The sequence below is a fragment of the Equus quagga genome, chromosome 3 (genome assembly GCF_021613505.1).
Source record: "Equus quagga isolate Etosha38 chromosome 3, UCLA_HA_Equagga_1.0, whole genome shotgun sequence".
NCBI lineage: Eukaryota > Metazoa > Chordata > Mammalia > Perissodactyla > Equidae > Equus > Equus quagga.
The window spans coordinates 68,274,147-68,292,164 of record NC_060269.1 but is presented as its reverse complement, the minus strand read 5'-3'; the positions used below and the strand labels follow the sequence as shown (position 1 = coordinate 68,292,164).

Sequence of the window (18,018 nt, the reverse complement as noted above, 5' to 3'; positions counted from 1 at the left end):
TTATTTGCCCCTTGTCTCCTGAGTGGATCCAATCTCTCTATCTGGAATGGGAGAATTATAAGGAGAGAAGTTACTCAAGTATCAAACAGTTGGGCCCAGGCTGTGGGAGTGTTAGGAGGTATGGATGCAAAGGGTCCCTGTGAGTACAATGAGAGAGGTCAGAGCCAGAAAGGACCATGCAGGGCCATGCGAAGGTGGAGGGCCGCGTCCAGGGTCTCGTGGCTAAGGGAGGAAGGGCAGGGAGTATAATTTATATCTCCCGGTTCTCCAGCGCAGGATTCCTCCCACTTCAGCACAAAGGTCAGGAGAGGCTATGAGAGGAGGACGGCTGTGAGCAGGGCTGGGAAGGAGAATCAGGGAAAAAAAAGTGGAGCAGTCTGGCCTGGAGCCAACGACGTGATGCAAGCAACAGATGTGGAAATAAGCATTCAGTGCAGGGAAAGAAAAGAGACGGGGTTTGGAACACAGTGTTTGGAAGGTGCTGGAAAAGAAGGACGGATGGGCAGACCTTCAGAGCAGGAGGGGAATTCAGAGTCAGCAAGTCCATCTCATTTCACTTTACAGATAAAAGAAATGCGGAATAAGAGTTTAACGGACTGGCCCAGGGTTGATGGTTAGTACTTGCAGAGCCTCATCTTAACCTTGGGTATCCTGGCTTCCAATTCTATCTCGTATACCAGGCTGCCTGTCTGTCCCTGTCTGTCCTCATTTTGTCTCTCAGCCATGCTCTAAGTTCCTGGATGAGGTCTCTTGCAGAGGACCTGGAAGTATCATTCTGGGTCCCAAGATGCAACCAAGGACCATGACAAGAGCTCAGGCTCCCCGTCTGTTCTGTAATCTTAACAAGTCCCTGCCACTCCCAGCCTCCAGTTCCTCATTGTGTCATGAGGAGAGTGGGCTAGGACGGGGGAGGTGGGCAGATGGCGACTCGCACGTCAGAGTCAGCTAGCCGGTGATGGCTATCTGGGGTGCTGAGTGGCATTGAGACCCGAGGGGAAAGAGCGCTGGCCTGGATTTGTGATGACTGCTGTGGTCTGGGTGGCAGAGTGGCAGCATGTCTGCTGGGCATTTGCCATCCTAGGCACTGGAGGAACAATCTTAAGAACCTTTCTGGTTCTAAGATTTTATGACTCCACTGGAGTCCTCAAAGTCCTAGGTGAGAAGACTATTGTTAGGAGTCGAACTGGGTTCCCTGCTTTGCTGTGGTCCGTCTTTGTAGGGGCGGACCCCTCCCTCTTTGAGCCCTGGGTCTAGAGCTGGATCTCAGGAAAGCTTCCTCCCCGGCACTCTCACTGCAGGACTGCCAGTGGATACTCGGCTGCCGAGCCCACCCCAGACCTCCGTGAGTGTGTTTGCTCTGCTCCATGGCTGCTCCACCCACATCCGGCTCATCTGCTCTGACGGTCATCTGATACTTCACAGGCCTCTCCATTGTGGTTTGAAAAACAAACTCCACTCTATAGGTCAAGGGCTATTAAAGTGAGTGGACGGCGGGGGCCTCTGGCCTCTTGGCAAGCCTTCCTCCTGGTAACTATTGGCACCGTTGGTTCCCAGGACAGGTGATGTTGGGCCTCTTGGAGTCAGAACACAAGGGTCGAAATCCTGTTTTCACCACTACCAAGCTCTACAGATTTGGGGGCAATTTACTTTTAGAGGCTGGATTTCCTCTCCTGATTATGGAAATAACCCTCGTTACGTGTGTGTGCGTGTGTGTGTGTGTGTGTGTGTGTGTGAGAGAGTTGTCATGGTTAAATGAGATAACATGTGGAAATCCCTAGCACACAGCATAGCCTCATTCACATTCATTCTTTGATTTCCTTCCTGCCAACTCAGATGCCCTGACTGTGGGGCCCTGTGCCTTGTACTTGGCAAATAGTTATTGAATGAATACTTATCAATTCCTATTCAAATCTTCACACCTTATCAAAACTACCTTTTTCTTCTGACTTCCATTGGACAGCAAGTTGATAAATGCATTCCTTATGAATTTATCGTATTAAGGAATTTAACACATTAAGGAATAAATCAGTTGCCTTTCTAAGGACAGGGCACTTTTATGTTTTAATGAAGAATGCCTAGACATGAACTCTAAGAGTTGAGTTTGCATATTGTGCAATGTTGGAAATAAGGGCATAGGGTTCCTTGTGAGGAGGTGGACCTTGCCCAGGTCCCTCAAATCAGCTGACGGGGTGTCTGCTTAGGTCTGCAACCCACTCCGGGTAGTAAAGGGCACAGGCAGACGTTGGGGCAATTTACGGGAAATGAAGCCCCCCTGGGATCCATGCAATCTCCCCTAAATGGCCCCTAATCACGTGCTGGACCCTGGCACCCTGGCCCTCAGGGCCTGAGGCAGTGAGCGCTGCGGACTCTCAGAGGGGGTGCGGGCACCTGCGCTTGCGTCTGAAGGGCCCACGGAGCAGACTCACCAGGAGCCGGGACTCCTGAAGTCCCACTTCCTCTGAGAAGCCTCCTCGGCTGCTTCCACCCGCGGCCTGCCTCCACACACCTGTAGCTGTGCTCGGGGCCCACGGGCGGCGGGCATCCTCTCCTGTTCCCGGGGTGCCAGGCAGCCAAGCGCATCTCATCGCCTCTCTGAGGCCGTTTCCAAATGGATGCCAGCCTCAGGGAGGCAGGAGGAGCCCTTGTGGAGCAGCCCAGGAGGCTCCATCTTCAGCATCACAGTATATTAGGAGGTGTTGAGAGGTCAGAGTGCTTTACTTTGGGGGTCTGGTAATTTCGTCGTGCAAGGACTGTGGTGAGCAGCTCCACAGTATTTGCCCCCACCTATGGACGTCTGGACTTTCTTATTCTCTGACTGATTTATGAATTCATTTACCCCACCCTCCACCTTGTTCTAAAAGATGACTTCTACTTTAAACAGCAACCTGGACACCACCTGGGCTGGCCTTGAAGGTGGGATTCTGTTAAAGAGAAAGTTATATTTTAAAAAACCCTATATTTATTGATTACTATTCTGTGTCAATTACTGTGTGAAAAGTGCTTCACAGATGTGAACTCCTTTAATCTGGTCTAAACTGGCTCTTCACAATTCAAGCATAATGTGAGCCATATACGTAATTTAAATTTTTCTGGTACTCACATTAAAAAAGTAAAATGAAACAGGAGAAATTAATGTTAATGATATATTTTATTTAAACCAATATGTCCCAAAGATTATAATTCCAATATGTAATCAATGTAAGAATTACGTATGAGGTACTTTGCATTCTTTACTCATTCTAGTCTTTGAAATCTGGTGCATACTTTACACCCACGGCCCATGTCAGTTGGGACTAGTACATTTCAGGTGCCCCCTGGCCCCATGTGGTGGTGGCTGCCACACTGGATGGCACAGCTCTGGGCAGCCCTGTGAGAGAGGTTCTATCAGCCCGCCTGTTTCCCTGAGGAAAACCCGAGGGATGGAAAGGCTTCGTGATTCTCCTATGGTCACAGAGCTAGAAAGCGATCATGCTGGCACCCAGGCGGCCAGACGCCAGAGCTGACCCCTTCTTCACCAGCCCCTCTTATCCCCGGCACTGAGACGTGTGCACTCCGGTGCAGCCGCATTGCCCAGCGACCAGTCGGCTTGAGAAGACTGCTTTGGGTTAAAGGATTTGAGCTTCGCTAAGAAATGTAGTAGGATCCAAATGATTAAAAACAAAAGCCAAAAAAAAAAAAGGCTTGAATTTTAATTGGAATAAAACAAGAGAAAGAAAACCAAACAGAAGCGTGCTATGTGTCTGGCATTTTTTGGTGCCTCATCATGAACAAATATGGTAAATTCTCCTCCTACTCTTCTGGACACTTGATGACATTTACATTGATGAAGACACATTTATCCTCCTCACACCTGCTCTTAGTCCTTGGTCAGAGATTTTTATTCCACTAAAGAAATCAAAAAGCCTGGTGGAGACATCTATCTGATACCACGGTTGGGAGAGTTTTTAGATAACAGGAAGATCTATTCTCAGCATTCACCTTTGAAGACCTCTAAGGTCATCGACAGCCCAAGAAGAGTCTATGCCAGGGAGGTTGCATCATCACCCATCAGGGAAATTCCAGGGGCATCCTCTATCCTGAACACAAGCCAACTGAGTGAGGAGAACATTGCTGCAGCTCGTTCACACATACCAAACCAAGCTCAGGTTTCACCAACCCTCTCCAGGCATGCAGAGGAAAATTCCACAAAGGAAGGCCCACCTTGGAGAGTATTCTCTTAAAACCTCCTCCGAATGAAGGAATTATTGCAGCAGATGGTTAATTATTCACACAGTTTAGCTCAGGGGTGGGTCATCATCAGAAGGTTCAAGCCAAGATGCGCAAGGACAGCGGTATTTGACTAACAGAAATAAGAGCCAGTACGTGCCAGAAAAATGTTGGCTGTGACTTTGGCTTATCGGAAAGTGGTAAATTATCTCTCCCAGTATTTTTTCACTGGGCTCTTGGCTAAGCAGTTGAGGACATTCTTACATTCAACTCAATCCATTTGAGGATACAGCGTTGACACAGTTGATACTAGTGCAAGCCTTGCCTGCCGACAAGGACACTGTGCCGCTAAGGGGTGTCTGGGGGAGACGGGTAAAGAATTCTTTCACATCACTGGGACTCAGGGTTCCAGGCATTCCTGACAAACATCAGCCAGAATCAGGTCACCTTCCCCAAGGGCCTTGAGCAGCCCCTGCATGCAGGGACCCACTCAGACAGCCTGCACGTTTTTCCTCCATGGAGAACAGGCTCGATGTGCTGCCCCTTCTCTATTGCCAGTAAGCAGCATGAACCTGTGGTTTAGAGTGACATAGAATGGAATTCAAATCCCGTTTTTACCACTTCTTAGCCCTGTGAACTCAGGCACACTCAGATCTTCTAAGTCTCAGTATTTCTTCTATAAAATGGAAAATGATACGTGCTTAAAAGCAGCTTTTTTAAGGGAAAACAAGAAACATATACTTTACCTTTCAGGACTGTTATAAAATCAAAGATCATGTTTCTTAAGCTCCTGATCCGTAGTAGGTGGTCCAAAAATATCAGGTAAAATATTTGTGTTCAAACAGGCACTACCCGCTAGATTTAAGTCAGGCTGTTCCTAGGCCAGCGACAATGGTGGTTGATCCTAAGCTACATAATGCAATTGGTTGTATTTAATTTTGATCTTCAGATTTCCCCCAGCGTTCTTTGGGAACTGGGAACTCCCCAGCTGAGCTTAGGGAATTCCTCGTGGACTCAGCTCTTGCAACAACTTACTTGAAAACCAGAAACATACATTTGCTCCAAAGAATACACAGTATTGGAGAAAAGCTTAATTACCTACATAAAAAGGTGTCTTCACATGTGCAGTATAAACTGGGTAGGCGCTAATGCTGACTTCACGGGAGGGTGTGCTTCAGGAGAGGCAGTATCTGCAAATAAGACGTTTAAGCAGGCTTACCTCAACCGCTGCTTGCTGGGCTTGCTGGGACCGGGGGCGCAGGGTGTGGTCAGAGGGGGAGGCAGAGGTTCTAAACCCACACCTTGCTCAAGTTTCTCCGTTGATCATGAACAGTGCTACTTCGACTGTCTGAAGAGCATCTTTAGCTCTGGAGGATATCTTTAGCTCTGGCGCACACGTCGCCTCAGGAACTTTCCAGTACATTATAGAAACAGCGATTTCTATGATTCCAGGAGTGGCATTGTACTGATAATGGATAAATACCTGAAAACCCTTTACTTAATTTTGACCCAAAAGACCTCCAAAAGGGAAAGGAGAAAATGTAAAACTGGGACTTCCAGCATCCTTTTCTGAGGCTCGTACTTTGAGAGCCAAATCCTTCTGCCTGGGAAGAAAGATGAAAGGCCTACTCCAAGATCTCTGAGTCCCAAGATCTCCTTGGGGCTGCTCAAATGTTCTTCTTCTCCCCAGAGCAGGCCTGTCTGGATCACTTCTCGTCTACCCGGAAAAGGCATTCTGTGCTGTAGAACTTGCCGGCCTAAGAACATTCCTGAAAGCCAAGTGGTTATTGATGTCCCCCATGTGTTCTTCAAAAGTAGGACAAACGTGGCCTCTTACAACTGACACCTCACTCTGTGGCACCCAGGCAAAAAATGCCCAATACGACGGACTGATGCCTAGTCAACAGCAAAGGCACACACAGAGTCGGGGGACACACTGAAAATTATGCACTATTCCTGCAGAGTGCACTTAGCAAAAAGCACAGCTCTTACACAAGCTGATCCGCGTAACTGTTCCCACTCCCCCAGCGCACCAACCTGGCCCTCTGGGGCATAGGAGCCTCCTAAAGCAGCCTCCCTCGGGCTCCAGCTCTGCGTGACTAGCCTCACAGCTTCTGAGGCACGGTAGGTGGGGAAATGATTCATTCCTCCCAGCACTTGCTCCACATCTTGTGCTCTGGAGCTCCCGTAATGGGCCTCCTGCCCCAAACGGGAAGCATCACATAAACAACCATGCCACTCACTCCCCAGCCAGGAGCAGTGGCCCACAATGCAAAGGGCACTTGCTTAGTGTCATTGAACAGCGCAGCATGGAGCTCAGCTGAATTCTTCCTTCCAGACAGAAACACTCTGCCTAACGTCTCTGCCAGATGTCAGCATTCAGATTTGGGGTCAGGGGTTGGAGTGGGGGCCATCTCCTCCATCAGACCCTCCCCTGCTGCCAGGGACTCCTGCTGAACCAGCCAGAGTGATGAATGGGCCTCATTCACGGCCAGAGTGCACCGCAGAGAGCCCACCCCAGCTGTGGTCTGGGTGCTGCTTCTGGCCACACGTGGAACACATTCCTTTGTGGAGGAAGGCTATCTTGGGTGAATGGAGTGTGCTCAGAGAAAGAGGGAAGCGGATGGGGGACGAGGGGGCCTTCTGAGCCACCTCAGACAAGAATGCAGACTTCGACACCAGGCTTGGCCAAGGCTGGTCCACTTGGCCCCTGGCCAAAGATTCCGGCTCAGTCCCATCTATTTCTGGCCACAGAGTGGGAATGTTCGGGCACAGGGAAACGGTGAGAAGGTAGGCATACAGCACGGAATTTTTTTCCACCCCCAGAAAGAGGCTTTTGTCAGGCATGATTTGTTGTGATGGACCAGGGTTCCCCACAGTCCACCCCTGGCTCTGGGTGGAATCTCACTTTGACCAATGTGTTTCCTGGGGAGGCTGAAGGCACAACTTCATACACTTTAAAAGGTGCCTGCTGGAGACGCTTGGATTGGATCAGAAAGAAAAAGCCAAATAAATAATGTTTGTAAGAGACACATCTTATCTCTAGAGCAAGTAGCCCATAAAGGAGGGGCAGGAAAAACCCACAATCAGTGCAGTAGCTGGCAGGCAACGCTGCCACGGTGGCAGAGGAGACAGAGTGAGGCAAGGATGCCCACTGGGTTCAAAGTAGCCAGCCCCAACCCCAACCCCTAAAAAAAAATGGAGAGAGGGTTTGACTACAGGAGAACACATCACAATTGAAAGAACATGGTGCTGGTATCAGAGAATGGTCCCGGGTTCAATCTGGCTTCTGCGAATGGAAAAGGGTCTTAGGGTCTTAGTGGGTTACAGAAGAAGTATCGAGTGCCCAGTATGGTGACCGCTCACAGTGATGCTCAATGAGTGGTAACTATTATAATTATAAAAACAGCAACAACCTGGAAAAGTTCCAAGAGGAGTGTCCCTTCACACACTGACTGCTCTTCACACCCCACTCCGGTAACAGACTTTAACCATCCTCCGACCCCCTCCACACTCTCAGACACGCTGTTTCCCAGGGCTACAGTCAGTAGCCAAACTGGTCTGAATTTCCATGCCACTTTGAAGGAGATGTTAAAGTCCATAAAAGGCAGGCAGGGGAGGAGAAGAGAAGCAGGGCCAGATGGGTGAGCACACTCGGTACGCACTCGAGTCACTGCAGACCCGCTCAGTGTTTCCAGGAAGAGGTGTGGTTAGAGATGGGGCCCACTTCGTACAGACTCCTGGAGGGGGCGTGCCGAGGGCTGGTCCAGGCACAGACACTGAGGGAGGGAGGGGCTGGGATAGTGGGGGTAAGAAGAGCAGGGGGGTAGGGAGGGGCGGGGCAGGGAGTCCTATGCTGGAGAGAAGGTAAAAGCCAGTTTTTCTAAGAGACGGCCTCTCAAAAGCAGCCAAGGAGGCACCTTCTGAGCTCAGTTCCTAAGTTCTCAAGCCCTCTCTGTTTAGCTTTCTGTGTGCCTCAGGTAGGGCTGGTCATAGCAGGACTCACCCTTAGCTTTGTACACTTCTTGTGTCTCCAGAAGCTTCCAGACCAAGCTCTCCTCCAAGCAATGCAGCCTGGGCCAGCAGTCAGTTCTTCAGGCCTGAGCTCCTCAGACGAGAGCTAGACTCAGAGGGCCCAGGGAAAGAAGGAGCCGCTGGCATGGGCGCCACAGCCTGATCTTTGGCTTGTCTGGAAATGTCTGGCTACATGGGGGAGGAGGGTAGGAATGCTGCTGTGACGTTTGCTAAGAGCCTGTTATCTGGGATTCTGCTGTCCATAGAAGCACTGGCTCCCTCCAGACGCCCAGTGAGTGACAGCAGCGGGCACCAGCTGCCACATCACCAAAGCTGGCCGGGCTCGGCTGCACAATGCCACCTGGTACTGTCGCTGGTGATCATTCCTCAAGATCACAGCATCCACAGAGTACTGGCATATACAGAGACCTACAGGTTCTTGCTCTTACTGAGGGGGCAGACCTTCTCAGCTACCTTTGGAGCAGATCAATATCTTGGGTGCTGATCATAAGTCTTTTCTGGGCCTCCTTTTAAGAATGATTCTAATATTCTTACTGTATCTCCAAGCATGGTATGGCTCCCACTGGGGGATACAGGATGCCTCCACACTCTTTAGCAGGACACACACTGGCTTCAGCCTGCAACCCCGAGCTCCAGCCATACTGACCTGAGTGCATGTCATTCTGTTTCCACACTACCCTGCCTTGGACTTGCTGTTCCCTCTTCTAGGACACCATATATCCACCTCCTGAGCACCTACTCTTTGTTTAAGAATCTATCCACATGTGTAAATAAAAAATCCTAAGGAATCTACTAAAAGACCATTAGAATTGATAAAAAAAAGCTCAGCAGGTTACAGGATACAAGATCAATATACAAAAATTAACTGTTTCTATACACTTTCAAAGAATAATCCAAAAGTGAAATTAAGAAAATAATTCCTCTTATAATAGCATCAAAAAATACTTAAGAATAAATTTAACAAAAGATATGCAAAATTTATACTCAGAAAACTATAAAACATTGTTGAAAGAAATTAAAGAAGATCTGAACAAATGGGAAAACATCCCATGTCCTTGGGTTGGAAGCCTTAATATCGTTAAGATGAGAATACAAAGCGACCTACAGATTCATCACAATCCCAGGAGAATCCCGACTGACTTTCTCATGGAAATTAACAAGCTGATTCTAATATTCATACCGAATTGTAAGGGACACAGAATAGCCAAGACAATTCTGAGAAAGGAGAACAAAGTGGGAGGATTCAAACCTCCGAATTTCAAAAGGTACTACAAAGCAAGGGTAATCAAGACAGCATGGTACTGGCACAAGAACAGACATATAGATCAATGGCATAGAATTGAGAGTCCAGTAATAAACTCATACATCTATGACCAATTCATTTGGACAAGGGTAACAAGACCAATCAATTGGGAAAGAATTGTCTTTTCAAAAAATGATGCTGGAGTAATTGGATAGACACATGTAAAAGGAAGAAGTTGGACCCTTACCTCGCACCATTTACAAAAATTAATTGAAATTCAAAATGGATCAGAGAACTAAATATAAAAAAACAAAACTATAAAACTCTTAGAAGAAAACCTAGAGGTAAATCTCCATGAGTTTGGATTTGGCAATGGTTTCTTAGGTATGATACCAAAAGCACAGACAACAAAACGAAAAATAGGTATATTGGACTTCATCAAAATTAAAAACTTCTGTACATCAAAAGACACTATCAAGATGCTCCATGAACCAGGCAGCAGTAGTTGGGGTAGGAAAAAGGCTGTATTTATTATATTGCTTGCATGTTTGTCTCCCTCCTGAGACTGTAAACCCCTTGGAGACACACACATTTCTGGATCTCCTGTGCCGAGCACAGGATAAATATTGAGTAAATGTGATGTGAACTGAGAAAAAAAAAGACACTATCAAGAAAATGAAAAGACAACCCACAGAACAGGAGACAATCTTTGTAAATGATATATCTGATATGGGGCTAGTATCCAGAATATATAAAACTTCTTACAATTCAATAACAAAAAGACAAGCCATCCAATTTAAAAATGGGCACAGGACCTGAATAGACATTTCCCCAAAGAGGACATACAAACGGTCAACAAGCACATGGACAGATGCCCAGCATCACTAATCATTAGGGAAACGCAAATCAAAACCACAAGATACCACTTCATATTCACCAGGATGTCTATAATATTGTTTTAACAGTGGGAAAAAGTAGGTGTTGGTGAACACGGGGAAAAATTGGAACCCTCATGCATTGCTGGATGGAATGTAAAATGGTACAGCTATTGCGGAAAATAGTTTGGCAGTTCTTCAAAAAGTTAGACATAGAATTACCATATCACCTAGCAATCCCATTCCTACTTATACACCCAGGAGAATTGAAAACAGGTGTGCAATTAAAAACTTGTACAGGAATATTCATAGCAACACTGTTCGTAATAGCCAAAAGGTGGAAACAACCCAAATGTCCACAAATAATGAATGGATAAACAAAATGTGGTGCATCCATACAATGGAACATTATTGAGCCATAAAAAGGAATGAAGTATGGTCACATGCCACAACATGGATGGAACCTGAAAACATTATGTGAAGTGAAAGAAGCCAAACCAAAAAGACCATATATTATATGATTCCATTTATATCAAATATCCAAAACTGGCAATATGGAGACAGAAAGTCGATTAGTAGCTGTTTAGAACTTGTTTTTGTTTTTATTGTGGTAAAACATACATAACATAAAACTCTCCATTTTGAACTTTTTTTTTTTTTTTGAGGAAGATTAGCCCTTAGCTGACATCTGTTGCCAATCTTCCTCTTTTTTTTTTGCTTGAGGAAGATTAGCCTTGTGCTAATATCTGTGCCAGTCTTTCTCAGCTTTATATGTTGGTTGCCACCACAGCATGTCTGACAAGTGGTGTAGGTCTGCGCCTGGGATCCAAACCTGTGAACCCAGGCTGCCAAAGCAGAGTGCACCAAACTCAACCACTATGCCACTGAGCTGGCCCCTATTTTAACCATTTTTAAGTGTAAAGTTCAGTGGCACACTGTTGTGTAACCATCACCACCACCCATCTCCAGAACTTTTTCATCTTCCAAAAAATGAAACTCTGTGCCCATTAAACGTTAACTCTCCATTCTCCCATCACCCTGCCCCAGGAAACTTTATTCTACTTTCTGTCTCTATGAATTTGACTACTCTAGGTGCCTGATAGAAGTGGACTCATACAGTATTTGTCTGTTTGTGACTTGCTTATTTCACTTAATGTATTGTCTTCAAGTTTTGTCCATGTTGTAGCACGCGTCAGAATTTCCTTCCTTTTTAAGGCCTAATAATATTCCATTGTATGTATAGACCACATTTGGCTTATCTCTTCATCCGTCAGTGGACACCTGGGTTGCTTCCACCTTTTGGTTACTGTGAATAATGCTGCTGTGAACATGGGTGTGTGCATACCTGTTCTAGATGACGTTTTACGAAATGAACATACCCTTGTGGCTCCCACCTAGATCAGGAATAGAACATGACCAGAGTGCATCGATTTAAAGGTACAGCAGGAGATTTCAGACAATTTCCCTGCCTGCGTGCGGCTGCTTCAGGTCTGGAGATTGGATGTGTATTTTCTCTACTGCGACGTGGTTTGAAAGAGATGTTTAAAAACACAGTTTATAATCTGTAAGGATGAGTTGTGCGATTTAAGCACCTTCTTTCCCTAAAACATCTCAGGAAGCTAGTGCGACATGTTTGGGGCTTGCAGCCGCAGCTGTATGAGCACAACGTCACTAAGTGTCATTCTTCCAGGCTCTCCTGGCCCAAGGAGGTTTGCGTCCACCTGGAGAACTCCCGCTCTTTTGTCAGCTTCTGCTGGGGCATGAGATTTCAGCCTGAGTGAAAAATTCTGTGGCCGTGGCCTGCCTTCCTGCCTCCCTTTCCTTCCTTCCTCCTTCCCTCCCCTTCTGGTCCTCTCTCTGTTTATATTTGTGCTTTAGAAGAGTTCTAGAAATATTTAGAAAAATCTCTTTCTTACTAAATCTTTGAGTCATGCAGGTACTTTGGGCAGCTGTGCTCTGTTCATCCCAGGACATCAATGGCACTCAAGGACAAGGGTGGGGGTGGGGGGAGTTCATGGATCCAAGTTCAGGAAGGACAGTAGAAAGCAGCTGTCTGAGCAAACGAAGCTGTTCACAAGTGATGGACATGTTATCTTCTCAGAAAGTGTATGCTGTATAGGCAGGCGGCATGATTCTCCCAGAAGACACTCTTAACATTATGTTGGCGACTCATCAAGGAGGACACGTGGGAGACGTTGCCAGGGACATCCATGGGGCCAACCTGTGTCTGTTTGTCAGAGATTCCGACAATGAAAAAACCAAAAAGAAACCACCATTTGCATATAACTTTATAATATAATTTAAAGGCATCTCAAGTGAAGTGATCAAGAAGCCCTGGGCAAGAAGAACTTATTGACCGTGATCCCACCCACATCCTCAGGATGGGCTGAGTCCTTCTCGCTCTACACCCGTATTTGCCACACACAACTCGCCCAGGTAGATTGTTTCTGCCAAGGGAAGTGCAAAAGATTTCTTAAAAGTCTGGATGCAAATCTTATCTAAACTGTCACCATCATGCTTTATCACCCTTGAAGCAGTGGCTATTCTGAAAGGGTGGTCTTGGCATCTAAAGACTTCACTGGCACAGGTGGCGGGGAAGACCAGCCAGCACACCTGGCCGAGCTGTGTTCCCTGCCAGGCATGCACCACGCTCAACAGCAGAGGACAGCTGGAATGACGAGGAGGAGACGGTCTGAAGACTCGCCTCAACCTAGACACGGCTGGAGACTTAGAAGGTGAGCAGAGCATTGCTGTGGCTGTGTCTCTGTCAACGTCTGCTGGGCTCTCCCTTTTCTGGCCGACAATTGCTAGTCCTGCTGATTCTGTGGCCTGCAGCCGGGCAGCCTCTGGCCTCTTCATCTGAGGCCTCATGGCCCACCCAGGGTCCAGAGTGCAGGAGGGTCTGTGGGACACCACCCTGCAGACTGACCACAAGGTCTTTCTCCCGAGGGAAATGGACAATGGTAATTACAGGCTGTTCTTCAGAACCCAGGCAGCCCTGGGAGTGAGGAACCATACCTCTTACAATCCCAAAACTGTAAAAGGAAGGAAGCAACTGCAGCTGCTGACGTGGAATCACCTAGAAATTCCACCCCCACGGAGCTGGCCTCCTAGCTAAGGGGAAAGAGAACTTGTGATTGCCAGAAGACAGTGTGGCCTCAGTTTAATGCTTTGACCCTTTTGAGTTCCTGCAGTTGGACAACAGGATTGGAGCAATCAGTGTCTCTGTCCCTAACCAGCTGTTTTATGGAAGGTCTGTTTGTTCTGTCTATTTCAGGGCAATGAACTTAAGAGCAGAAAATCTAGGAGTCAAGAAATAAGAGATTCCATTTTCTCACACAGCCAGCCAAGGAAAGAGAATTCTGACTCATGAGTCTCATTAATAAGACGTAAAAATGATTTATCGCCCTATTTCAAAGCAGAAAAACACAAGTAATGAAAACGCTAAAAGTAAAAAGGTCTGGTCTTCTACTGCCCACCAGACAAAGACAGAATAGACATAGCTGTCCATAAATGAAGGACTTCAGAGGGAGGCCTCTTCTCTGTCACAGGATAGGAACCTCCGACTTAGGATGCCAGCTGCCAAAATACTCGGGAGCTGGTCAATGTTCTCAATGAGATTTCTTTCTGGGGCCTTTGTCTCTTCCAGGAATCCCCGCCACAGTCATGTCACTCATCCTACTTTCAGACCCAGGAGCCAGAGAATGGGGAGGGACAATGCTTCAAGGTTTGGAGAGGGACCACTGAGTCCTTGAGAGGTAAGTCGTTATACGATTTTACAATGAGCTGGGAAATGACCCCAGGCTTCCTGACTTTGCCGCTGATTTATCTCCAGCACCAAATGGCCAACGAGGAAACATTTACACAGGCAGTCCTGATAGCAGGTGTACAGGAAGTGATAAGCCCAGGCTGGAGCTAGAGGCAAGATGAACGCTTCAGAGAACAGCTGATGTTCCATGAGGAGCACTGGGAAACACCACTGCTGCCAGAGCCAGGAGGCTGGGTCAGGCCTGGCCCCGCTGTCCCAGCTGTGCCGTCCGGACAACTTATCTGCCCGCCAGGTCCTCAACTGCAAAATGAAACCAGTGATGCCCACCTCACTCTTTAGTGGGATGTTGTAAGAGTCAGATAACATAGTGAACAGAAAAGTGGTTTGAAAAGAATAACATACAATGTGAACATAAATTATAAAAATCAACAGAACTCAGATCAACTATAAAAAGACATTTTGGGGAAAATTTTTTAATATGGACCAGGTATTAGATGATACCAAAGAATGATTGTTAATTTTCTTAGGTATAATAATGGCAGAGTGGTTATTTAATATTTTGAGATCACGCTGAAATATGCAGGGATGAAATGATTTGATGTCTGAGATTTTCTTTAAAATACTTCAACAAAGAAAGAGAAAAGGGACAGACGAAGCAAGTGTGGCAAAACATCGATAACTGTGGAAGCAGAGTAAGAAGCGTATGGACAGCTTCTGTCTACTCTTCGGCATATTTAAAACTTTTCAGAATAAAAACTAATGTTTAAGTAAACAATGCAAAATTTGGGAGGACATTAGAAAGTTCCACTGATGGTCATCTCCAGAGCATAGAAAATGTGTTTCCTTCACGAGCCCTTTCCACACTGGTCATCCTGCTGTCAGAAGACAAGGCCAGGAGAGGCCAGACAAGGGGCCGAGTGGGACCAGAGACAGTAGGAAGCAGCTCCCCAGACTCTCTCGTCTGCTCCGCATCAAGTCAGCCACCCTGTGCTGTCAGGTCATGCTTTGTCTTCAGACCTAGCTTTCATATTCAGCTTTGTCATTTAATGGCTACGTGACCTTAGACCAAGTCACTTTATAACAAAGTCACGGAGAGACAAACAGATGCTTGGGCACGTGCGTGCACACACACACATACACACAAAACCACTAGACTCGACCCCCTTGGGCCCTAGGAGCCACCACGGTCCATGGGGCACAGGCACTTTGCCGTGGGTTTGATGGTCATTCGAGGGACAGATACTAGGGACCAGGAAGAGGAAGAGGACAAAGGGGGTTGGGAAATGAATAGTTCAGCTAAGGCAGGGTCCAATGAGTCAGTCACATCTGGGAACTGAACACGGAAATGAACACTTTGTCTTCGTCCTAAGCCCCATCCCTGACCATTAAGTACACAAGACACTACAAATAACTAAATAATCCCACCAAGGGTGACAAATGGGTTTTTGGGTCCCAGGACAGACAGCATGTGGGTCGGAGTTCCCACACTGACTAACTCAGTGGCCTTGAGTTTCACCATTTTTCCTCTTCTGCCAAAAGAAACGACTGGACTGATTTTAAGATCCCCACAGTCCAAAATTCTAGAGGATGAAATTAATTTGGGGCAAGTTTCTGACTTTCAAGCATCTCTCTCCTCTCATCAAGACTTGAGCTTTCCCAGCGAGAAGGAGCAGTTCAGGCCCCTCCCCCTGCCGCCTTCCGCCGCGTCCCCTCACCCCACCCCCGCTGGTTTTGGTGGTCTTTGCCGGGGCGGGGCTGGGGAGGGGGTGATGAGAGAGAGGAGTCTCGCTTGTTTCTTCCCCTCGTTTCTATGCCGGCGATGATTTACAGCGAAACCTCCAGCAGGCAGCTACATCAGTGAGCTCCTAGATTTGGGGGACCTGGGGAGTGGGGGCGGAGCGCACAGGCGAAAGCGCCTGCGTAAAAGCTGCAGGCACCGAGGACCGCGGGAGTATCGGCACGAGACGAGGATTAGCTCTACCCCGGGGCGACCCCACAAGCACGATCCGTGGGTTCGCTTGTGCTGGTTCTTCCCCACTCCAGGCCCTTCTGGGATAATGGCGGGAGAGGTTCCCTGGTCGCCGGACGAGCCGGGACGACTTGGGAGTGAATACCTGGCGTGCGGACCGCGCCTCTCCTGCAGGACTCAGGGCGCTCCTGCGCTCTGACGAGCCTTCCGGCAGGCTGGGGAAAAAGCCCAATTCCAGGCAGTGGGCGCTAAAGCGCCCAGGAGCAGGCCCAGGGTTCCCCCACTCCGTCCCAGCTCCGTGCGCTCCACATCCCCAAAGCCACAGCTCCGGGGACACCCCAGGGCGCCGCTGTTCCTCTAGCGTTCCACATCCTCAAAAACCAGAACTCCAGACTCGAGAACAGCCCCCAGTGTCTCTGGGCCCCACGTTGCACCCTCCTAGGCACCTAGCGCGCACCAAGCCTAGACTTGCTCCGTCCTGCCTGGTCGCAGGCACCCCTGGCAAGCAAGGAACCGAGCGCCCTCCTCCCCGGGACGCGCCGGCTGCATCGCCTCGCCCGGCTCAGGCGAGGTGGGGCTGGGTGGGTCTGCCCGAGAGGGGAGGTGACCCGTTAGCCGGCACGTCCTCGCATCTCTCAGAGCAAGAAGCCTTCGCCCTGTGCGCCCGCTGCTCAGATCCCGGGACCCCCAAGCACGGCTGAGAGGGGGCCTCGCGGGGAGTGGAGCCTGGAGACCCCACCCGGACGCTCCCGCATTCCCGCGCACCGCAGTGGGGAGGGGAGGCGCGGGCAGCTCTCTTACTTGGCCGCAGGAGTCCGCCCTGGCGTGGCTGGGCTCGGGCTTTCCGCGGCGGCCCCTCTGCGCCCGTCGGCGTTGAGCCCCGTCCGCAGCAGAGCGGGGGAGAGGACTTCTCCGGCTGCTGGAGAAAGCGAGCTCCAAGTTAGGAAGCCGCGGGCCGGAGTCGCTCCTTTACTCTTTTCCCGGTACTTTTAAAGGGAGTCGGACGGCAAACCCCTCCCCGGACCCACCTCCTTCCCCGAAGGCGGCCACCGCAGCCGCCTGGCCTCCAGCCCCTTTTGTTGTAATTCGAGAGCCGCCACTCCCGGGGCCGAGGGGGGTCTGCGGGGGAGGCCGCGCGCCAGCGGGGAGCCCTTCCCAGGCTCTTCACGCCTAGGTTTCCGGAGCCTGAGAAGCCAGGGAGGGGGCCTTTCCTCTGGGAGAGTCCTCTGCCCTCCACGCCCCCGCACAGCGCCCGGAATTTAACCCTTCGATGTCCTTATCCACCAGCGCTAGGGCGTCCTTCCCTAATCCATGTCTGTATCCGGGGAGCGCAGCACGGCCCAGCACACAGTAGACGCTCAATAAAAACTGATGAATGAAGAGTTCAGAAACTTTCATCCGTCTCGCCGGGCTTTCTCCTCTGAGGGGAAAGCAGATTCTGAAGGTGAAACAAACAGCCCCCTTTCTTCCAATAGACCACATCAACCGATCAGCGAGACTCTCTCTTCGCTGAGGATCAGCTTTCTCCTTTGTAAATTAAAGGCTTTGGAGTCAGTGACCTTGACGGTCCTTCCTGGTATGGCAGGGCCAGGATTAACAAGCTCTGCGCTGAGGGTACTGAACAGGACACAGCCAAGGGGTGCATGTTGTGCTGAAGGACATTCCATGCCTGGCTCTGAAGCTCATAGCAGGGGCAAAGTGACCCTGTTGGGGGAGCCCTCGTGCAGACTCCCGGGGCTCCTTAAGCAAGAGCCAGGCTTGGCCAGGCGGGAGGCCGCAAGCTGTAAATCAAGGCAGCAGTCTGTGGGCCTCTGTTCGGGCCGGCCCGGAGGGGGCAGTCCGCAGACACTGTGACGCACTGACGCGGCGATCCTCCTCGACCCTCCTGCGTCCCTCTCCCTCCTCGGTCCTGTCCTCTCGC

The 18,018-nt window shown here is 49.1% G+C and overlaps 1 protein-coding gene across 3 annotated transcripts in view; it reads right to left on the bottom strand.

Moving 5' to 3' along the window:
• Window positions 1–17,117, bottom strand: part of LOXL2 (lysyl oxidase like 2) — an 87,555-nt gene extending 70,438 nt beyond the window's left edge. For 2 of the 3 annotated variants that reach the window (XM_046656650.1, XM_046656651.1), the window contains exon 1: window positions 16,899–17,117. The gene's annotated coding sequence lies outside the window, so the exon portion shown is untranslated. The remainder of the gene's footprint in view (window positions 1–16,898) is intronic. The other variant, XM_046656652.1, reaches the window with a different exon arrangement.
• Between the last annotated feature and the right edge of the window lie 901 nt (window positions 17,118–18,018).